The sequence below is a fragment of the Canis aureus genome, chromosome 1 (assembly GCF_053574225.1).
Source record: "Canis aureus isolate CA01 chromosome 1, VMU_Caureus_v.1.0, whole genome shotgun sequence".
Classification (NCBI taxonomy): Eukaryota; Metazoa; Chordata; class Mammalia; order Carnivora; family Canidae; genus Canis; species Canis aureus.
In genome coordinates, this window is record NC_135611.1 from 65,175,133 (window position 1) to 65,196,760 (window position 21,628).

At 45.2% G+C, this 21,628-nt stretch overlaps 1 protein-coding gene and 1 long non-coding RNA gene across 4 annotated transcripts in view; one reads left to right on the top strand and one right to left on the bottom strand.

The window, feature by feature from the left end:
* Positions 1-734: 734 nt before the first annotated feature.
* On the bottom strand, positions 735-9,864 carry LOC144316467 (uncharacterized). 2 transcript variants are annotated; one of them, XR_013382452.1, is made up of 2 exons: positions 9,471-9,864; positions 735-1,536 (listed from the first exon to the last, which is right to left on the bottom strand). It is a non-coding gene; the product is annotated as an uncharacterized LOC144316467 (long non-coding RNA). The 2 variants fall into 2 exon arrangements; XR_013382448.1 differs by having other exon boundaries at positions 9,127-9,864.
* Positions 9,865-10,284: 420 nt separating this feature from the next.
* The window catches only part of NCOA7 (nuclear receptor coactivator 7), a 147,063-nt gene continuing 135,719 nt past the window's right edge, over positions 10,285-21,628 (top strand). The window contains exon 1 of one of the 2 annotated variants that reach the window (XM_077902382.1): positions 10,285-10,476. The gene's annotated coding sequence lies outside the window, so the exon portion shown is untranslated. The remainder of the gene's footprint in view (positions 10,477-21,628) is intronic. The other variant, XM_077902388.1, reaches the window with a different exon arrangement.

The following is a 21,628-nucleotide window of genomic DNA, read 5'->3' on the forward strand; positions in this document are numbered from 1 at the left end:
TGAAGGGCACGCGGCCTGGGGCACGGATCCGGGCGGCCGTGGTGCTCGATCCTCAGGCTCAGGCCGCGGAGCTGGAGCGCGTGGGCGGCGGGCCCCGGGAGGAGCCGCGGGGAGCACCCGCACCCGCACCTGCACGCCCCCGGGAAGAACCGCCCGGAGCTCCTGCACCTGCACCTGCACCTGCACGCCCCCGGGAAGAACCGCGGGGAGCACCTGCACCTGCAACCGCACCTGCACCCGGGGCCCGCGAAGAGCCGTGGACGGCGGGCCCCGGGAAGAACCGCGGGGAGCACCTGCACCTGCACCTGCACCCGGGAAGCCCTCCACACCAGCTGCGTTTCCACGATCCTCGCGTTGTTCCAAGTGTTACCGACCCGGCAACAGCTTCGCCTCCCCGCCTTGTGTGCGGGCCGCGGCCGGGCGTGAGGCAACCACCAGAGGAGTAAAGGAGCCCCTTGGGCCAGCCGCCCTGCAGAGCCTCCTGAGACACGGAGCCGGAGCCCCAGGATGCAGCTCCGCTGGGAAGTGGCGAGGTTCCAGGTGGACACAGGTAACCAGGCGCCCCCGCCCCGCTGCAAGGTGGGGAGAGGCTTAAGGAAAATTGATCAGACGCCGCGTCCTCCAGCCCCGGGCCGCTTAGCTGAGCGGATGCTGTTTCTTATTTTCAACAACTCAGAGATGGTTTGGGTGATTGATAGCGTTTGTCTAGAATTGTTTAATAATATGCAAGCAGGTAGGTTAAAAGTATGTTTAAAGCCTGATAAGGATGGAAGGATCACAAGAAATTTCAAAACTTCACTCTATGTGAGGACACGCACCTCTGTCCTCTCTCAAGGAACTTTTAGGACACCAAGTTCAGTAGGTGGAGCTCTTTGTTCTGAATTGGGGGTTACCAGAGCTTCCTGGCAAAGGATCTGGGTTAGAATACAAAGATAACACAGCAAACAAAAGGACAAGAAGGTACAGTGAAGGCCGTCAGCCCTCTCATTTCCCGAGTCATTGCTTTCTTCTTCTCAGAGGTAACCAGTGTCAGCAGTTTCTTCTGTATCCTTCTAGAAGCAGTCTATGCATATACAAACTAGTATGTTTCTCTTTTTCCCGACTTTTTATCTTGAAAAATTCCAAACCTACAGAAAATTGCAGGTATAGGACAATGAACACACATACACCCTTCAACTGAACCTGTTGGGTCCAATTTAGTAAGACCAGCAACATGTGACTGTCGTGCATTGAAATGTAACTAGCACAAACTTAGGTGTTCTAGAAGTGACGAATGCCTACTGGTTTTTTTAAGCCTTCATATAGGAAAAAAAAGTAAAATATCTCATTAATAATTTTTACATCGATTACATTTTTAAATTAGAAATATACTTGGGTTGGGGAGCCTGGGTGGCTCAGCCGGTTTAGTGCAGGAGTCTTGATTTTGGCTGAAATCAAGTGGTGAGATTGAGCCCCTTGTCCTCCACACCAGGCGGGGAGGCAGCTTGGGATTCTCCTTCTGCCCCTCCATGCCAATCCAGGCTGCATGCTCTCTTTCTAAAAAAAGAAAGAAACATATTGGGTTAAAATATTATTAAAATTTATTTCAGTTTTTAACATATCTACTAGAATATTTAAAATTATATATATGCCTAGCATTATATTTCTATTTTACAGTACTGATCTAGATTCACCAGTTGTTACTGTTTTGCCATATTTACTTTCTCTTGATCTTTTTTCTGAAGAATTTTGGGTTAGTTGTAGATATCATGATGCTTCACTTTTAAATACTTTATTGTATATTTCCTAAGAACAAGAGGTACAATGATCACACTTAGGAAATTTAAATTTAATACAACTTATTATTTATTATACAGTTAAAAATCAAATATGTTAGTTGTCATAATAACACTTATACTTTTTTTTTTTTTAACCCAGGATCCACTCAAGGATTATACGATGCATTCAGTTGTCACATTTCCGTTGTCTCCTTTCTGTACTCTGGAACAATTCCCCCCCACTTTTTTTTTTTTTTTAACAGTATTGATGTTTTTGAATAGTGAAAGAGAGTTGTTTCAGAAAGGCCCTCAGTTCAGATAAATATTTCTTTTGACAAGAAAAGAATCTTAAGGGGCACTTGGGTGGCTCAGTGGTTGAGCGTCTGCCTTTGGCTCAGGTCATGATCCTGGGGTCCTGGGATCGAGCCTCCTATCATGCTCCCTGCAGGGAGCCTGCTTCTCTCTCTGCCTGTGTCTCTGCCTCTCTCTGTGTGTCTCTCATGAATAAATGAATAAAATCTAAAGCTACAACAACAACAACAAAAAGCAGAACCTTAAGTGATGGGTCCTTCTCAGTGCATTACATCAGAAGGCACTAATGCTGATATTTCACATTATCTCTCACAGTCAATGTTGTGCCAGAATAATGACCCCCATGGGGGTGACCCTGGGGTAATCTCCAACACGCATGAACATGTTACTTCACATGGCAGTTGGAACTTTGCAGATGTGATTAAGGATTTTGAGATACAGGAAGTATCCTGGGTTATCTGACTAGGTCCAAAACGATCAGAAGGGTCCTTATAAGTGAAGGAGAGAGGTAAGAGAGTTCATATCCCAGTGAGATGACTTGAGGACAACTCAACCTACCTTTGCTGGCTTTGAGGAAGGAGGAAAGGGGACCCTGAGCTGAGTAATCCAGGTGGCCTCTAGAAGATAAGAAAGGCAAGGACGTGGATTCTCCTCTAGAGCCTCCAGAAAGAAAACAGCCCTGCCAACACCTAGATTTTTAGGCTAGTGAGACCCATGTCAGACTTCTGGATTCCAGAACTGTAAGATAATAAATTCATGTGGTTTCAGCCATTAAGTTTGTGCTGATTTTTTTTAAAGATTTTATTCATTTTTTTCATAAGAGACACACAGAGAGAGGCAGAGACACAGGCAGAGGGAGAAGCAGGCTCCATGCAGGGAGCCCGATGTGGGACTCCATCCTGGGACCCCAGGATCATGCTTCGAGTCAAAGGCAGATGCTCAACCGCTGAGCCACTCAGGTGTCCCTGTGCTGATTTTTTATAGCAGCTACAGGAAACATATGGTAAATGTGAGCATTTGGTTAAGGTGTCCGCTGTACCTTGAGAACATATGAATCTTCTCCTCAGCAAACTTTCACCCACTGACAGTCTTTGCTTGGATCAGTTATTACCATGGTGATTGCAAAATACTGTTATTTTAGCATTCTCCTGGAAACAACTTCCCTTTCTCTTTTTATTCTCTATTTAATTTTTAAATATCAGTTTGGACTCATATTCTTTTTCTGTTTTTGTGTTTTTATTCAATGTGTCCTAATCCATCACTATCATCTTTTTTAATAATTAAATTGTCCCAAATTTGGCCAAAGGAGTCCTTCTCAGTTGGCTTCTGTATTGTTTTGATGTGACTCTTAAATTTTTGAGCACTTCTTTACCTTCTGTCAAAAAATGGTCCAGGTATACCCTGTACTTTATAGATTGACTCAGGGAGAATTAAGATCTTTATGCATTTATCTTTTCTTTTTTAATTTCCTTGTTTTATTTTTACATAAAAAGGGACGTACTCTATATTTTCTAACCTTTTTTATTACTATCTTTTGAAGGATGTCCATCCTTTATATAAAAAAATTTCTCATTACTTTTGATAACTACATAGTATTCTGTTTAGATATTTTATTAAAGCAGTTTCATATCGGTTATTTAGATTATTTAAAATCTTTTGCTTTTGCCAGAGTACCAATATGAATAACTTGGCCCAACATAGTTTAGCATTTAGTTTTTACTAATTTGCCCCCAAATGACCCAACTTAGAGTGCCAACCATAGATTTGAAAATGTTGTTATATATTGGAAGAAAAATCATGATATCCAATTCAAATTCACTTATAGTTATAATTTATTGACAATTTTATATTTCAATTTGATTTCAGTATGACTCAGCTATTCTTCTGTTCATTAATTTCTTCATTTATTAAACAAATATTTATTGACTAATATAAGTCAGGGACTATATTAGGCACCAAAGACATCAAGATGAACAAAATGAGATTCCTGACCTTGAAGATTAGTCAGGTGGGTTCAAGTAAATAAGGAATTACAGTAGAGTAGTGAATAATAAGAAACATGTAGGACTACCCTTTACTAAATTTACTTAGTAGGGATGCCTGGGTGGCTCAGCAGTTATAAGAATCTGCCTTCGGCTCAGGGCGTGATCCTGGAGTTGCAGGATTGAGTCTCCCATCAGGCTCCCTGCATGGAGCCTGCTTCTCCCTCTGCCTGTGTCTCTGCCTCTCTGTGTGTCTCTCATGAATAAATAAATAAAATCTTTTAAAAATAAGTTTATTTAATAGATTAAAAATGCACCACTCATCATGCACATTATATTGATGAGAACGTAAAATGGCACAGCTACTCTGGAAAATAATGTGACAGTTTCTTAAAAAAGTAAACATAGACTTAACAATTGTAGTCTTGGGAAATTATCCCAGAGAAGTGAAAAAACTTATGTTCACATAAAATCTATCCACACATGTTTATAGCAGCTTTTTTTTTTTTTTTATAATAATAGCCCCAAACTAGAAACAACAAAAATGTCCTTCAATGAGTGAAGGGTTAAACTGTGGTACATCCATACCATGGAATACCTATTTTGAAAGTATTTAAATACTTATTTAAAAGTATCAAACCATTGATCCATAGCACAGCTTGGATGAATCCCCAAGGAGTTATGAAAAAGCCAATCTAAAAGGTTACAAATTTTTTTAATTATGAGAGGAGAAAGAATTAGTGATTTGCAAGAATTAGAGATGTGGCTGGAGGAAGATGGATGTAACTATCAAGGGGCAGGTCAGGGGAGCTTTGTGGAATAGAACAATCCTGCATCTTATTGTGGTGGTGGTAGCATAATTGATGCAGATGATAAAATTGCATAGAACACCCAAACACTCACAAAAGTGTATGTAAAACTGCTGAAATATAAATAAGCTGGAAAGAGCATACCAATGTCATTTTTCTGGTTCTGATGTTGTACTGGAGTTCCCCAAGATATCACTATTGAGGGACAACTGGGGCAGTGGGGGTGGGTGGGGGGAATCCGGGACTTCCCTACAGATTTTTTGCAACTTTTTGTAAATCTATAATTATATCCTTTGAATAAAAAAGAAAAAAAAGCCCTTCTCAGCCTATTGCACTGTACATTTATTTCCTCTAATAAATCCAAGCCACAACTACCAGTTTAGTTTAGGAATTCATTTCAGAATTTTAAATATCTTAGCTATGATGTCTTTGTACCAGCTTATTTGACTAAGTTTTTCAGAAAATGTAAAAAATATGTAATGAATTCTCAAGCTATTGAGCAGATTTTTTTAGCAGAAATAAGACAGCAGAAGGTTTCCAAGAGCAGATACTTTTTTTTTTAAATGAGCCTTGAAGAAAAGAAAAGGGCAAATTTACTGGGTTTAATAATAATCAGCCATTAGGTCTATGTGCTAACAGGTACCCAGACAGCAATCCATTTCTGTAGACGTCAGTATTTCTTTCTCAATACACTCTGGCACCCTCCTCCTTTCAAATGACAAGATTTCTAGCTCCTCCTTAGACTTTATAACTAACAGAAGCACTGAGCCTTGGCCCACCCACAAAAGGACCTATTTACATTTTTCTCAAAATTCCAGATGGTATCCATGATGTGCTGGACCAATTACACCAGTTGTCAAAATGAACCACTGCCTTCAACACTATTAAATAGTGAACTCAATTCTTTCTCTTTAGGTCCAGGATGACTACCTGCAGACCTCCACAGATGTCACTAGCATTTCCCTCCCATGGAACTCCTGTGTCTTAGCCAACCTAAGTCAGGTGTGCGATAGCAGGTGTCCTGTGCTAGGAAGAGACGGATGGGTTTGACCACTACAGAGTGAGCTTTCTTGGAGCCAGTGAACTAAACTCATCACTCAATACCCAAATCTCTTCTCCAACACCTTTACAGAGAAAAGGTCCAAAGGAGTTTCCGTCTTCAGTGACTGTGAGTTCATTGCTTATCCAAGGAGCCTTTCATTCTGGCAAAGTATTAGAGCAGTAGTTGCTGATGTTCCTGGAATTCCAGTTCAAGGAAAGGTAACCAGTGTTGTGTTTAAAAACAGACACACTGGAGGCACTTGGGTGACTCAGGTGGTTGACTATCTCTTGATTTTGCGGAGGTCATGATCTCAGAGTGGGGAGAGGGAGCCCCTGTGTTGGGCTCAGCATGGATTCTGCTTAAGATTCTCTCCTTCTTCCTTGGCCCTTCTCCCCACACACATACACACACCTCCCCCTTGCAGGGACGTATTTTTTTTCTCTCCCTCAAAAAAAAAAAAAAAAAAAAAAGAAAAAAGAAAAGAAAAGAAACACACACACACACACGCCACACTTCATTACAAAATTATCTTTAGATACATATGTAAGAAAAAGTACTGCACACATTTGCAATACAGTTGCTATTGTTTGGTGATGTTTCCCAAAGCCATTCAGGAAGTGCTTCAGAGAACACCTGATGCCTGAACCCAGGTATCTAGTTACCTCCCACTGGTCCAATTTCTACCCTGTGCAGCAAAAAAGAGGAAGACAAGGGGAGTGACCCCTCTTTTCTTAAATTAAGAGCTAAAGAGAATTCTGCTTCTCCATATCCATCCCAAAGAGTCATCATCCAGTGTTCTTTATCCCAGAAAAAGTGAGATGGCAATTCTACCTAAATTGACCTACAATGGCCTCTGACCTTCAACAGAGATAAAAAGGATGGCTTCCATATTAACATAGGCCCTCCTAGCCATAAAAAATAGTATCATGTCATAATCTTTCATTAACTCAACATTTACCAAGCACCTGGTAGCCAAGTACATGAAAAGTGCCAGAGAAACAACTTTTTTTAAAAGATTTTATTTATTTTAGAGAGATAGAGTACCCACATGAGTGGGCATGGGGAAGGGCAGAGGGAGGGAATCTCAAGCAGACTTTGGGCTGAGCCAGTAGCAGGGTCTGATCTCACAACCCTGAGATCATGACCTGAGCTGAAATCAAGAATCCAAGGCTTAAGTGGCTGAGCCACCGAGGCATCCCAGGGATATAATTTTTTTTAAAGGAAATCTTTATTATAATAATGTATATTATTAGAGTAATAACTTTTCTTGAAGGTCATATTCTAGACTTTAGTCTAAGCATCATTTGTGGATTACCTCGTTTAATCCCTATACCCAACCCTGCAAAGTTGATACTATAACTGATAAGGGAACAGAGGTGAAGCAACATATCCTAGGTCAGCACAGGTAGAGCTATAGTCTGTAGTCAGAACCTGGATTCTTAGAGATTGCCATGGTCTTGGAAAGTACACATTCTAATGAGGTTCGATCTTTAGTGTACCAGGATTTCCCAAATTATCTTACGTATTTTATCTTATCTTCCAATTAAAAATTCACCTTCTGTTTAGACTGGCACTATCCAGAATAGGTTTTTTTGTGTGTGTGATAATGGAAGTGTTCTATTCTGTTCAAAAGAGTAGTCAACTAGCCATCTATGGCTCTTCAGCATTTAAAGTATGACTAGTGGAATGAAAAAACACATTTTTAGGGATCCCTGGGTGGCGCAGTGGTTTAGCGCCTGCCTTTGGCCCAGGGCACGATCCTGGAGACCCGGGATGGAATCCCACGTCAGGCTCCCGGTGCATGGAGCCTGCTTCTCCCTCTGCCTATGTCTCTGCCTCTCTCTCTCTCTGTGTGTGACTATCATAAATAAATGAAAAAAAAATTAAAAAAAAAAAACGTGCAATTTAAAAAAAAAGAAAAAACACATTTTTAAATTTAAGTGTCTGCATGTGGCTAGCGTTGGACAGCACACACCTACTAGAAGATAAGGAAAGGATTTTATTTATTCTGATTTCTCCAGAAAGACAGGGCTTAGGCAAATCAATAAATGCTAAGTTAATGAAAGAGAAGGAACTGGTGAAGAATCTTTAAGGAGAATTTTCTCTCCCTATAAGCCGAGGAACAGAAATCTTTATTATACTAGGACTTAATTAATATACACTGTAATGTTATAACAAGCATATGATATGGTATGCAGTCCTAGAGGAGTTCATGAAGATAGGAAAGAGGATTCTTAAATTACATTGAATAGTTTTGAAAGGGTGACAAACATTTTATAATTGATGCTTACTACTTTTAAAATACGTACTCAGTTCTATCTTTGCCTAATAAAGATCACTAGCTTCTTGACATAACACGGGGTCTGGATAAAGAAAAAAAGAGGGGACACCTGGGTGGCTCAGGGGTTGAGCATCTGCCTTTGGCTCAGGGCGTGACCCCGGGGTCCTGGGATGGAGTCCCACGTGGGGTTCCCCGCAGGAAGCCTGCTTCTCCCTCTGCCTCTCTCTGTCTCTCATGAATAAACTAAACAAAACAAAACAAAACAAAAAAACACTCAAAATACAAAAGGGGACTCTTGGTGGTGGTAAAGGGATGGAAATCACCAAGAATTGCAACTCAATGAACATTTCTACTAATGTCCTTCCACAAACTGCCTTCTAAAGCAGACTTCTTTATAAATTTTGTTGGAGTAAGCAAGTGCTAAATTCTCATTAAGTGACTTTGTTCAGTCTCCTATGTATCACATATATACATAAACATTTCTATAATTGAGCTATCCTGGATTTGGAGGGCAAAATATCATGAATAATAATAGGTATCTTTTGAATATTAACTGGAGCTCTGGATCAGAGTCCTCAAAGTGGCCAAGTCATGTGCCACAGTTTTCTGACTCCTAAGCAGTTCAGCTCCGACCTTGCTGCCCATGGAACTCCTCTCCAGAAGTCTCAGCGATTTTATCAGTTTGTACTGCTATGGAACATGTCTTATCGTTGCCCACTTTGTAATAATTAACCTTAGGTTTCAAAATCATAAAAGCACCCATCAAAGAAGTGCGAGAACGGATTAGCTTCTCTGGAGATCCCAAACAACGTTCCCTTAACTCAGTAAGATCAGCTCTTTGGATTTTAATGGTCTAATATTCCCTTGAAAACAATCTGCGAATGCCTAACTGGAGGTCCAGTTTCACGTCTGTTCAGGGCAGAACTGGGCAATCTTTCCTTACCTTGCAAGGTAGTATACACCGTGACCACTTGCAACAGAAATCCCCAAGCCACCGCTCTTACATGCTTGGCCCCGCCCTCCAGGAGGAGCTGTTAGAGCCGAGGCAGCATCAACAACCCAGAGGAGGCCTCTATCTAGCGTGGCCTCTGAAATACCAACGTTATCACACCAGCTGCATGCAGACTCTGCCTTGAGGTTTTTGGCTTGTTTTTTTTTTTTTTTTTTTTTGTTTTGTTTTTGTTTTTTTCTGTGTGTAAGGGTAAACCTCAAGGCCAAAGCCTCCCCGTCATCTTGCAGCGCTGGTCGTGGGACCGTAGGGGAACAGCTCCCAAGAGGGGTGCTCACCAGCACTGCCCCACTGCCGCTGCACATCCTCCCAGCCCAGGCCCTCGCGGTCCCCGCCAACCGGCGGCCTGGAGACCCCAAGTGCTCCGTCCCTCCTGCCGTGATGATCGCGGTTCGGCAGCATTCGGGATGCTGTTCCCCGGTCGGGGCGGGGGCGGGGGTGGGGGGTGGAGATGCGGGGCCCCGAGCAAGGACAGAAGGATGGATTTATTGCGGCCAGGGGTCCCCATGCTGGAAGCACACTCCAGGCTTTGAGGCTCGGGGAGCCGCTCCGTCACCCGGCTCTGCTCTCAGAGCCTCGCTTCCCGGGACCAGCGGCGGCCGCGGCGGGCCAGCCGTGGGGGGCCGCGGCCGGGGGCGAGGTAAGCGGAGCCCCCAGGCCGTCCCGCCCGCCGTCCGGCCGCCGCGAGCTCCGCCGTCTCGGCGGCGTCACCACGGGCTGGGGCCTGCGGAGGCCGCGCGCGCAGCTCTCCGGGGCGGAGCCGGCGGGCCGGGGCTGGGCCGCTGCGGGGGCGCCCCGCCTTGCAGCTCCGAGGTCGCCCGGGCATGCTGCAGCCCGAGCCTCCATACGCTGCCGCCGAGCCTCCATACGTTGCCGCCGAGCCTCCAGTCGCCGCCGAGCCTCCGGGCCCCGCCGCCGAGGGGCGCAGAGCGTGGCGCGCCCGGGCGGAGCTAGAGGCGGACGCCGCACCGCGTCGCGCCGCCCGCACTTCCCCGCCCCCGCCGGGCCCGCGAGCCTGTGGGGCCGCCGTCCCGACCGCGGGCGCAGCTGCGGCGTGGGCGAGGTGCCGCGCGGGGAGAGGCTCGCGGAGCCCCGGCGGCGCCGGTCCAGGCTGCGGACGCCGGGCCCTGGTCCCCGGGGGCGCACCCCCCTCCCCCTCCGCTGCCCCGGCCCGGTGCCCCTCGCCGCGCGAAGCCCCCTCCCCGCAGAGGATGCGCTCCCCCGCGCCCGGCTGCGCAGGCCACCGCTCCCCCGACCCGAGGAGCCGGCGCCCCCGCCCTGTAGGTAGGTGGGCGACGCGGGGGCCCGGCTGGGCGGCGGCCGCCGCCGCTGCTGCTGCTGCTGCTGCTGGCGCCGCGGGGCGGGGCGGGGGGCCCGGCGAGCGCCCCGAGGTGTGCTAATGGCGCTGGGCGCCGACCCCGTCCACCTGACAGCCTCCCCCGGGGCGCGGCGGGCCGGGCGCGGGGGAGGAGAGCTTGACCCCTCCGCGGCCGCCCCCTCGGGGCCCGGGGGCTAGTGGCTCCCTGGGGGGGGGGGTGCGGGGGGAGGATGCTCGGGAGCTCGGCTGGGGACGTGTCACGGTAAGGCTTCGGCCCCGGGAGCAGATGCGCCCTTCCCGGGTGAGCCGAGCGCGCAGCGGCGCCGGGCGGTGCTCGGGCCGCACGGAGAGGCAGCCCCGGGGCGCCTTCCAGGCTCTTCCAGGCGACCCTGCAGGGCCGCGCAGCGAAGGCCCTCCCCGAACTCGGACTTTTCCCGAGGTGGAGGAGGCCGGGGTGTTCCTGTGCCGCCCACGGAGGAGCCCCCTGCTTGCGAGAAGGGCTGTGTTTTCGGGGTGGCAAGTTTGATACAGGTGTCGGGAGTTGAGAATCTGCTGGAAGGATGATGCACCGCGGGCGGCCGGCAGAGGCAGCCTTGGGCGCAGCCCAGCTTTCAGCTTCCAGCTTCCAGCGAGGGTTTGTTAGGGTTTCTATGGTTTGTATTTTTGGAGAAACTGGTTTGTGAATTCTCCACCACCCCCACCCCCGACCCCCGTGCAAGGTGTGAAGTTCATACATGAGGGCTTTAGGGCAGGATGATCTCTTCACGGGCCATGCTTTTGGTTTTGTTTGTTTGCTTCTTTTAAAACAATTTTATATTAAGCAAGAAGGTTTAGGGTTTTGGAAAGTAGATCCTGTGAACTCCAATTCTGTATTTTAACGTATTAAGGTCGAGAGCTTTGGAAAATGAGCTCCAGGACAGAGTCTTGCTCAGTTCTGTAATCCTCTGCGTCTGATGCATGGTGGGTGCTCATTAGTTATTTGTCGAATGACCTATGTTTCATCTAAAGACAATTTAGGATTTCAGTGTATTTGTCCTGTGGCTCTTGAAGTTAACTGGATTTTAAAAATTGCCTGTTTGCATAAAGTGTCAAATTGTCTTGACATTACGTATGAATTTTGGCATTGGTAGGGCCACATGCTGTCTTTCTCTAATTGTGTTATTAAATGGAGTAATTCTCCTCCACCCCTAACATAAGCGCGTTTCCATGTCTGAGCTTGCGGGTTTTCTAGTCTTGTTGGTAATGAAACCTATTCCGATTAAACTCTCAAACACAATTTCAAAAATACAATTCATGTTTACAAGAAAATTCTGTTACTCTAGAGGTAACAGGGATTCAGTTAATAAGTAACATATTAACTCCCTTTAGGCTTGAGTTGTGGATGATCTAATTATAATCTATCTTGTTACAGGTAGAGGTAAAAATAAAACATTTAGGAGTGTTTGTGGCTCTGAGTGATTCAGAATAAATGGTGTAGATACCTATTTCTAACTGTGTAGGTTTTCCTTAGTATATAAGCATATCAATTTCCAAATTTGACAACTTGCGTGTGTTGGTGGTATAGTGGTGGGCATAGCTGCCTTCCGAAATTGAGAATTTGGGAATCAGGGTTTTGGAAGATTCAGTGTCTTCCGGCTTTTAAATTTTGTGTTACCTTGGAAAAAAATCAAGGATAACTGCATCATATTTCATTTGCATTATTTTTGCACTGTGAAATTTCCTGTTTTGATTTTGTTTTTATTTTCCTGCTATGTAAGCCTCATGAATCAGTATTTACCTCTTTCCAGTAACTTTATTTAACAAAATTATCTGGGAGTGGTCCAGTTTATTCTTTTCCTGTTGTCTTTACTTTTTTGGTCATTTTATTATTTTTTACGATTTTATTTTTAAGTAATCTCTACACCCAACATGGGGCTCAAAACTCACAACCTCAAGATAAAGGGTCCCATGTCCCATAGACTGAACCAGCCACGGTCCCCTTTTTTGTCATTTTAATACCTTGCCACTAGCCTCATTACATATTACCCCAAAGACTTATTTTCATAAAACTCCGGGAAACCATAGTTTATTGCTATTGCTTCTCCAGCCTACTTGGGCGTTTCCTACATGGTGAGGAAGTCACAGTTTTATGTAAAAGGAGGTAAGATTGGGGGAACCACAGTGGGAGGGAACAGATGAAAGATATTATGATTTATTAAAAGAAAGCAAAAATCAGCCCTCAAATAAAGATAATTACATTTTGTATGCCTTACATTTGTAATTAGAAATATTAAGCAGTTAATTTACGTTGCTTTTACTTGTTCACTTTAATTTCTCAAAAGAGACCTCCCCTGTGGTTACAGTGAACTCTTTTTTACTTTGTTGCAGATAATAAACTTATTTGTTTATTGGACAAATACAAATTGAGTAGTTAGGCTGTGCTGACACTCTTGGCCTTGAAACCAGTTAAGTTAGAGCTAGTTTTTAATCTCACAATGGGAGAGGCCTTTTTCTCTGTGCGTCCTGCATCCAAATGCGCAATGCCTCTGTGATTGGATGACTCACTATCAGGGCCCTGTCTGCTGAACCCCCAGCACCCTGCCTCCATATGCACTGTTATTCTTTAGATCCAATGCGATCCACTCAATTTACATATGTTGCAGCCAAAATTGTTATGGTTGCAGAGAAAGTATAGAAAAATTTGTATGAGCTTGAATTTCAAATATGGGGAGCTGGTGGTTGAAGTAGAATTGCTGCCTACCAACCTCCCTTGAAAAATGGCATAGAATGCCTTTCTTTCTGTACATACCGGGGGATATCAGTCGTCTGCTCATAAATTTGACCTGAATATTATTTGACAGAAATGACTCTTCTAGAAGTTTGGCAGAATAAAGGCCATAAAGTCTACCCATTCCACTCCCATTCTAGGTGTCGGACCAGGAAGCTACCCAGATTTTCAAAAACGATGTACTTTGGTGACCTTATTTCATATCTTTTGTGCCCCTCCCTTCCTCTCTCCCCAACTGTGCACATGCTCAGGGATTCTACTACTCATAGCTGTCACAAGGAATCTACTGTTTAGGTTACTCAAGAGATGTAGTTACCAAGGTCATCGTTCGATTGGCAGCTCTTGTGTGAAGACCCAGGCAAGTTCCATTTAGTGATAGAAGCTGAAGAAAAGCCCTGCGCAAATGCTGTGTGTGGCTTTTTTTTTTTTTTTTCATCATGCAAAACTAGCATCAGATAATTGATTACATTTCCCTTTCTGATTTGGCAACTAGCAAATGCAGAATCAGATTTGCAACTCGATTTTAATAGCCCTATAAAAAAACCTATGACCTGATATCGATGTTCTAAGTTTCCCTTTAGTATTGAGCTTCTGTTTTACCTTATTTCCCTTGATTCTGATTTTTATCTAATTATATTTTCTCCCTTTATTGAATTTATTATTTAAAGCTGACTCATATCCTTTGTGAAACAAGGCAAAACATAATACATAAAACCAAATGAAAGCATTTACAGAATTGATCTCTGGACACATATGTTTTTGATTAGCAAGTTTAATCGATTCCATTAAATATGTTTTGGACAAGTATTGCAAATTTAGTATATTTGAGGTTATATATCCAGATGGAAAACGGTATGCCCTAGTTTAGCAAGATTAAATTCCAGTCTATGTGTATTTGAGCTTATTTGGCCAAATGGAAAACGATGTTCCATAGTTTTGCAAAACTGAATTCCACTTATTTTGTAATATTAGATTTATGTTCACTTACTACTAATTCAAAATTGGTAAAACCATTCAATGTAAGCCAGTTATTTCTGGAGTGTCTGCCTTAGGTGCTTTGTTAGGCTGAACAGGAGATTGATTCCACATAATTTTTAAAAAGTCTTTTTTAGCCACGGGACTAGCCCGATTACCTTAACACTCCCCTCACGAGCCCTCACATCTGACCTGTTTCACATCAGTAAACTATTTGATTCATCTTTGTTTTTATGAATCAGGTTAATTTTTCTTTGAGCCTCATTTATATACCATAAAATTTGAGCAATCAGACTGAGTTAATTGACCACACTTCATCTTCATTCTGGTATTTTGACAACTACTCGTTAAGTTGAACTTAACCAGGTGGTTATTTACATTTATGTGATGCCAAGTTCATTTTGAGAACGTTTTCACCCAGGCAGAGAGATTGGCCCTTCCTACGGGTCAGTCATGGGTGTGGTCCAGGAGCCTTTGGGACAAAACTAATCTGAGTTCAAAAGCAGGACTTGAAACCTCAGAGTCGTTTGGAGAGGGAGGCAGGCAAATTTTCACACCGAAGCATTTCCTTTCGATAACCTTATCTCCTTTAACATTGGTTTTGGTGGCAGGTACTACCTTCAGGTGATTCAAAAGGTGCAAAGGGATCTGCAGTAGAAGGACCCTCATCCCTGCCCCTGGTTAGCGGCTGTCTTGTCGGTTCTCGGGGATCCTTGGGACCTGTCAGCGTTTGCGAGCAGATGGGACCGTGCAGGCTGCTCCTTCTGTCTCCTGGCCATTTCTCGAATCCCCTCTCTCCGTCTCCCTGGCCTTGTTAGGCTCCTCGGAGGCCTGGGACCTCAGCCTGCATCTTACCCTCTGCTGCCTTTCGGCTCCCTACCCCTCAGCTGGGCTTCCTTCTGGGCTTCCTGCTGCAGACCCCCTACCCAGGCATGAGCCCCCCCCCCAGAGCACAGTGGTCCCTCTGCACTGAGCAATCCACCTGTTGCCCCTGTGCTGCCCTGTCACGCGCCTGGCCAACTGTTCTTGACTGCCACCCCTCCCTGCCCCAATGTATGGGCCCTCTAAAAATCTGATGAAAGATCATGAGCTCGTGACCCCCGCATGCCCTCCTTTGGCCCCCACAGCCCTGGTCAGGTGGGGGGGGGGGCTCTGCAGGCCTCCAAGCTGCTCCCACTGCCACCCAGCACGCTTCTCCGTCTCCCCACGCCTCCCTGCCTGGAACCCTCTGTGTCCCGCTTTCCTTGCAAGCCCCGCTGGGTTCTGGGGCCATCCCTTGGGCGACCTTAGTGGGGTGCCCATAAACCCACCCCGGCAGCCCCAGGAAATTCAACAGCCCGCATAGTTCCGTCCTGAAACAGGCCTTTCTCATCAACAGCAGAATTGCTCTTCTAGTAGCAATTAACTGCGATTTAGGATAGCATGCTAAGACTGGTTCATTTATTTATTTTAATTTTTTATAAACAATGTTATTTATTTATTCATGAGAGACACACAGAGAGAGGCAGGGACACAGGCAGAGGGAGAAGCAGGCTCCATGCTGGGAGCCCAATGTGGGGCTCCATCCCGGGACCCCGGGGTCACGTCCTGAGCTGAAGGAGGTGCCCAACTGCTTGCTGAGCCACCCAGGCCTCCTGCTAAGCCCGGTCTGAAAAAAAAAAAAAAAAAAAAAAGCCCAACGTTAAAGCTTTTTTTTTTTTTCTTTTACTATTTTATTTTATTATTTCATTCTTCCAGAGTAGAAGCAGGGAGGTCGGCAGAGGGAGAGGGAAAAAGCCTGCTTTTCCTGCCGAGGGGGGCCCCTGGGATCATGACCTGAGCCACCCTGGCGTCCCCCAAGTTGAAGTAACAATAGTAAAGCTTTTCCCACATTGACAGGATCATAGGTAATTTCTATTTTTCACATTTTTATTATCCATATGTATTATAATGATACTGATTGGAAATTAAAATTAGTGTATCTTAGGATTCTTTTATTTTTTTATTTTTTTTAAAGATTTTATTTATTTATTCATGAGAGACACAGAAAGAGAGGGAAAGACACAGGCAGAGGTAGAAGCAGGCCCCATGCTGGGAGCCCGATGTGGGACTCGATCCCAGGACCTCAGGACCACACCAAAGGGGCCAAAGGCAGGTGCTAAACCGTTGAGCCACCCAGGAATCCCCATGAATTCTTTTATTTAACCATTCATGGCTCTTCTGCTCCCACCCCGCCCCCCCGTAGAGTACATACCTGTATCATTTTCTCTAGCATCCCTGCCTTCTCGAATTCTCTCTCAAATGTGTTAACACTCATTCAAAATAATGTTCCTGTGTATTATGGCCCTCATCTGGGAGAGTGTCTCTCAGTCCTCTGCCCTTGAATTTGCCTCTGTAACTGGTACACAGAGTGGCAACAGCTTCCAGATTGGGTGGCCTTAGACACTGATCCTGACGAGTGATGTGAACTGTCTGGAGAGAGTGGTCTGTCCAAAGAAGTGACTCCTAAAGATGCGAATGAGGTATTTTTGATTCCAAGCCAAGTAATCCGAGGGTGCCCTGCATGCCTGGTTGTTACTGCAGTGTGCCTAGCACCAGGTAATTTGCTGTTGACTGTGTAGCAGAGGGTTTGCAAAGTAAGAATATAGTTGTGTCTGTTCAGCACTGTTCATGTGGAATCCCGACTGGTGGATGATTCTGGTCACTCATCAGGTCTCCCTTGTAGAGTGGAATAAATTCGCAAGGTGACTTTGTAGGTATGAGATCCTTCAAGGTCTTCCATTTTCCTGCTGTGATTCTGACCTCACTAAGCACACATCAGATTTCCTGATTCTTTCGGCAGACGTATTCAAACCAGGAATTGAAGGTGTCCAGAGTGGCAATGATGAGTCTTCTAGCCATTGGATGAGAATAGCCCCTGCTGTGTGATCTAAAGCACAGTTTTAGGCTATTAGTGTGTTGGGAGGGCCAGCTGAGTCCCAGGGCTTTACATCTGAGCCCTCCTGCCTGGGTCCTGGTGGTTCCCTCAACACACTGCCTGCCTGGCGGGTCCCACTGCAACAGATCGTTAACACCACTCTGGTACCTCAAATCGTAGCAGTTTGCAAAATAGTTTCAATTTAATATGCCTTACCTGTTTAAAAAGCATTCTAGTTAGGAATTGTTTCAGTCCCTTCAGGCTGCTATGACAAAATACCATACGCTGGGTGGCTTATAAACAGCAAAATTTACTGCTCCCAGTTCTAGAGACTGGAAGTCCAAGATCAGGGTGCTAGCATGGTCGAGGTCTCTTGAGGTCGAGGTCGAAGCCTCTTTTCCAGGTTTGTGAACCACTGTCTTCTCGTTGTACTCTTACATGGTAGAAGGACCTAAGGATCCCTCTGGGCCCTCTTTTATGAGGCCACTCATCCCGTTGATGGGGGTGGTGGTGGTCTGGTCCTACCTCATGACCTAATCACTTCCCAAGGGCCCCACCTGGTACTATCACCAGGGCATTAGGTTTCCAACATATGAATTTGGGGTTGGGGGCACACAAAGAGTCTATAGCCGGAGTAGGAAATTTGCAGAATGGTAACTACCAATGGCCAAGACATGGAAAAATATTCAACTGAATTGCATCAAAGAAATGCAGATTGTAGTCAGATTTTAAAAGTCCGTGACAGCGCTGGCAAAGTTGAGGTTGAGTCCTATTCCTCGGTGAGAGGGTATGTCGCCATACTTTAGATTGAGAACAGTTTAGCTAGTAGAATTGTTTGGCACCAGTGGTTCTATTCTAAGAGTACATCCTAAGGAAATCAGGAATGAGGCTTAATGTCAGCAATTAGCTCGCTGTCTCTGGGAGGTATGAGGAATGGGCAAGGGGTTCAGTGGAGGGAGGGATACTGGAGCCAGTTGTCCAGCTTGGAATCCTGTCCACTGTTTACCAGCTGTGTGACTTGAGGCAAGTTGATTTCTCCTTGATTTTCTCATCCGTAAAATGAAGATGATAGTATCTACCTCCCACATTGAGAATTAGGTAAACTAATATATGTGAAGTACTGTCACAGAGTAAGCAACTGTAAGTATTAGTAATTATCAAGGGTGATTGGTGGAAACTTGGAGACAGACCACAGTGGAGGCATTTGTTAAGGGACAGTATAGAGTATATCAAACTCTGTGCACAAAAGGATCATAATCTGACTTTAAAATGCATCTACATAGAAGGAAAGACAGGAAAGTAATAGTGGTAAAGCTTTTCCCACATTGACAGGGTCGTAGGTAATTTTTTTTCCACATTTTTATTATCTGTATGTATTATGATGATACTTGTTAGAAATTAAAATTAATGTATCTTAGGAGTCTTATATTCTCAACTTTTCTCTACCAAATACATATTCATTTTGACATATTTTACTTTCTCTTCCTCCTTTCAAAGCTACTAATATTTCACTTCCCCAACATTCTCACCCACATACCATCTGTTTGGTATTTTCCTGCACTTAGCTTGCTTGTTTTGTGTATATCAGGCCCAAGGCTAGTCCTTCAAGAGTAAGTAGACCAAGTGAAATGACTGATGGCATTTTGGTGGTGTGGTGGCTTGCTGATGGAGGTTTAAGCCAGAGAATGCAGCTAAGGCACTGCGTCCTTTCCACACTTCAGGCACTCATCCCCATCTCCCACTCCCCATCTGTTGGACCCGGCTCCCCAGTACCCCCACCCCCCCCACACACACGGGGTAATTCCCACCTCCTGCCTCTTGACTCCCCCTTTATTTGAGATTTCCCTGCACATTTCTTCCTTGAAAGCTGACATTCTGCACAAGGTTGATACTTAATGCCACGAACGCTTTCCAGGACGGCTACCCTATTCCTGATTTTAGTTATTTTGGCACTGTACTGTTTGTACCACACATCAAATATTGACTTGTTTTCATAGCCTAGTTGTTCTTACAGTAGGCTGATAGGACTGTGTGGTTTTTTTTTTTTTTTTTAAGATTTTATTTGTTTGAGAGAGAGACAAAGAGCATGAGTGGGGTCGACAGGTGGGGAGGGGCAGGGGTAGAGGGAGAAGCAGATTCCTCACTGAGCAGGGATGGGCTAGATCCTGGGACCCTGGGATCATGACTTGAGCCTGAGGCAGACGCTTAACCTACTGAGCCTCCCAGGCACCCTGGAACTGTGTTTTATATTACTCTATGCCCTTCAGTTCTTTAGCACAGTGGTGTTCATGTGTGTACATGGGACACAGGACAATTGGGTGGTGTTGTGTTGATAATATTCTTAAGAGATAGTTTGTGAGCTTTCTGTTCTATCTTTCCTGCCCAACCTTCTCCTTTCTTTCTTTTCAGAATTAAACTGTGACCTCATTTGGTTTTCTCAGTCTTACATTTATCTGAAAAATTTTTTTTTATTTTTTTAATTTTTTTTAATTTATTTATGATAGTCACAGAGAGAGAGAGAGGCAGAGACACAGGCAGAGGGAGAAGCAGGCTCCATGCACCGGGAGCCCGATGCGGGATTCGATCCCGGGTCTCCAGGATCGTGCCCTGGGCCAAAGGCAGGCGCCAAACCGCTGCGCCACCCAGGGATCCCTATCTGAAATTTTGATAATGAATTTTCATTTCTTTTTTTTTTTTTTTTTTTTTTTTCATTTCTAAAGACTAAAGAGCTCAACTGTGAGAACCATGGTTAGTGATGGATTTACAGTTGGGGCCCAGTAATATATAAACTAACCCTAATTGCAAGGACACTTCTATCATCAACTCTAAAAATACTGCTTGTTTGATCAAGGCAATTTAATGAATCTTCCAGAGAATGTGTTTAAAGTTCTTAAACGTGATGGATTCTCATAGATCTTGCATTTCCTGGAAAGGACAAAAATCGTGGGGAACATTTTCCTATATCTGCCCTCATAGTCTGGACCAGTGGCTTCCCAACTAGGGTTGATGTGCCCCATGAGGGTAAGGGAAGAAATTGCTAGAATGTATCATCTTTTCATGACTTCTATTTTTGTTATATGTTTTGAAATGCATCTATTAGTGCAGAAGACATGTTTTTTATAAGTAAAAATAATATACTTACCAGGATTTTATGCTCAGAGACTTTTATTGATGTGGAATGTAACTTTTAAAAATGGAGACCCAAAAAAATAAAAAATAAAAAATAAAAAAAAATTTTTAAAAATTAAAAATAAAAATGGAGACCCTTGATCCAAATAAAAGGCAAGACTCGGTGTTCCATACCCTGAATTGGTTTCTGTTGGGTATTTAGCCATAACCAAAAAAAAAAAAAAAAAAAATTCAGTGTAAATCCTGTGCTAGCCTAGACGAGGAGCTGTAATGTGTGTGTACACACGTGCCTGCACTTGTGCACATAAAACATAAGGCACAGTCCCAGCCTTTGGAGAGCCAGCAGCCTGATGAGGATGGGGCACGATGCGCAACCAGTTAGAAAGCGGTGCGAAGCGGCGTAGCGCACACGGGCAACCCAGAAGCCCAGGGGGGTCAGACTGCAGTCGCCAGCGTCCGGGACGGTGGTGTAATACGGGCGGAGGCTATATTCTCAAAACCCCTTTTACGTGAAGGTGTTTTCTTGATGATCAGGTCAGTCCTTTGTACCCCCCATTCAAAGAAGCCGTGCTCCGATGATCTCCCCGCTACGGATGCCAAGTAACCGAGGGAGCTTTCTGCTCCAAGACTCTGCAAAATTTTACCGGTGTTCTCAAGTACTTGCTCACCTTTCTTTACGTTATAAGAGGAAGAATGGCCAGCTGGGAAAGTCACAGCACTTTGGGCGGGGGGGATCCTTTGGCACAGTGCGAAGGGCGGACAGTTTAAGATGAGTGAATTCCTCCAGCGCCCAGAGGCGGGCCGCGCCAAGAGCTCTAGCGTGAGACTGCTGTCCCCTGGCTTCGCGGGGCTTCTGGTGACTCAGTGGACGTCCTTGGCTTGCGGTGCATCACCCCCGTCTCTGCTTCCCCATCCCCCGGCCTCCTCCCGGGGCGTCCCTAGGTCCCTAGCTCCGTAGGGCCGTAGTCTTAGAAGGACGCCTGCAGTAGAGGCCGCAGTGCTCCCTGTGAACTCATCCTAACCAGTTGCATCTGCAAGTGCCCTTCCCCGAATAAGGTCGTGGTGTGTAGGACGGTGGATGCAGCGTAAACATTTTGAGGGCTGGAGCGGGGGGGGGCACCACAGTTCACCGCATAAGCCCAGGTGGTAGCCAGGTCTGCAGGTGGATATACCAAGATGTGCCTAAGGCCACCTCACTGTCAGGTGATGCCTTCTTTTGGCTAAATTTCCGGAGCCATGCACGCTGGTTAGGGGGCAAATGGCACCTGGAAGGGAGGGCGCTTTCTCGGCTGGGTTAGTGGCCCCCGGTCTCTGGGCCTCGGTATTCCAGCCTGGGCACAGGATTCTTCTC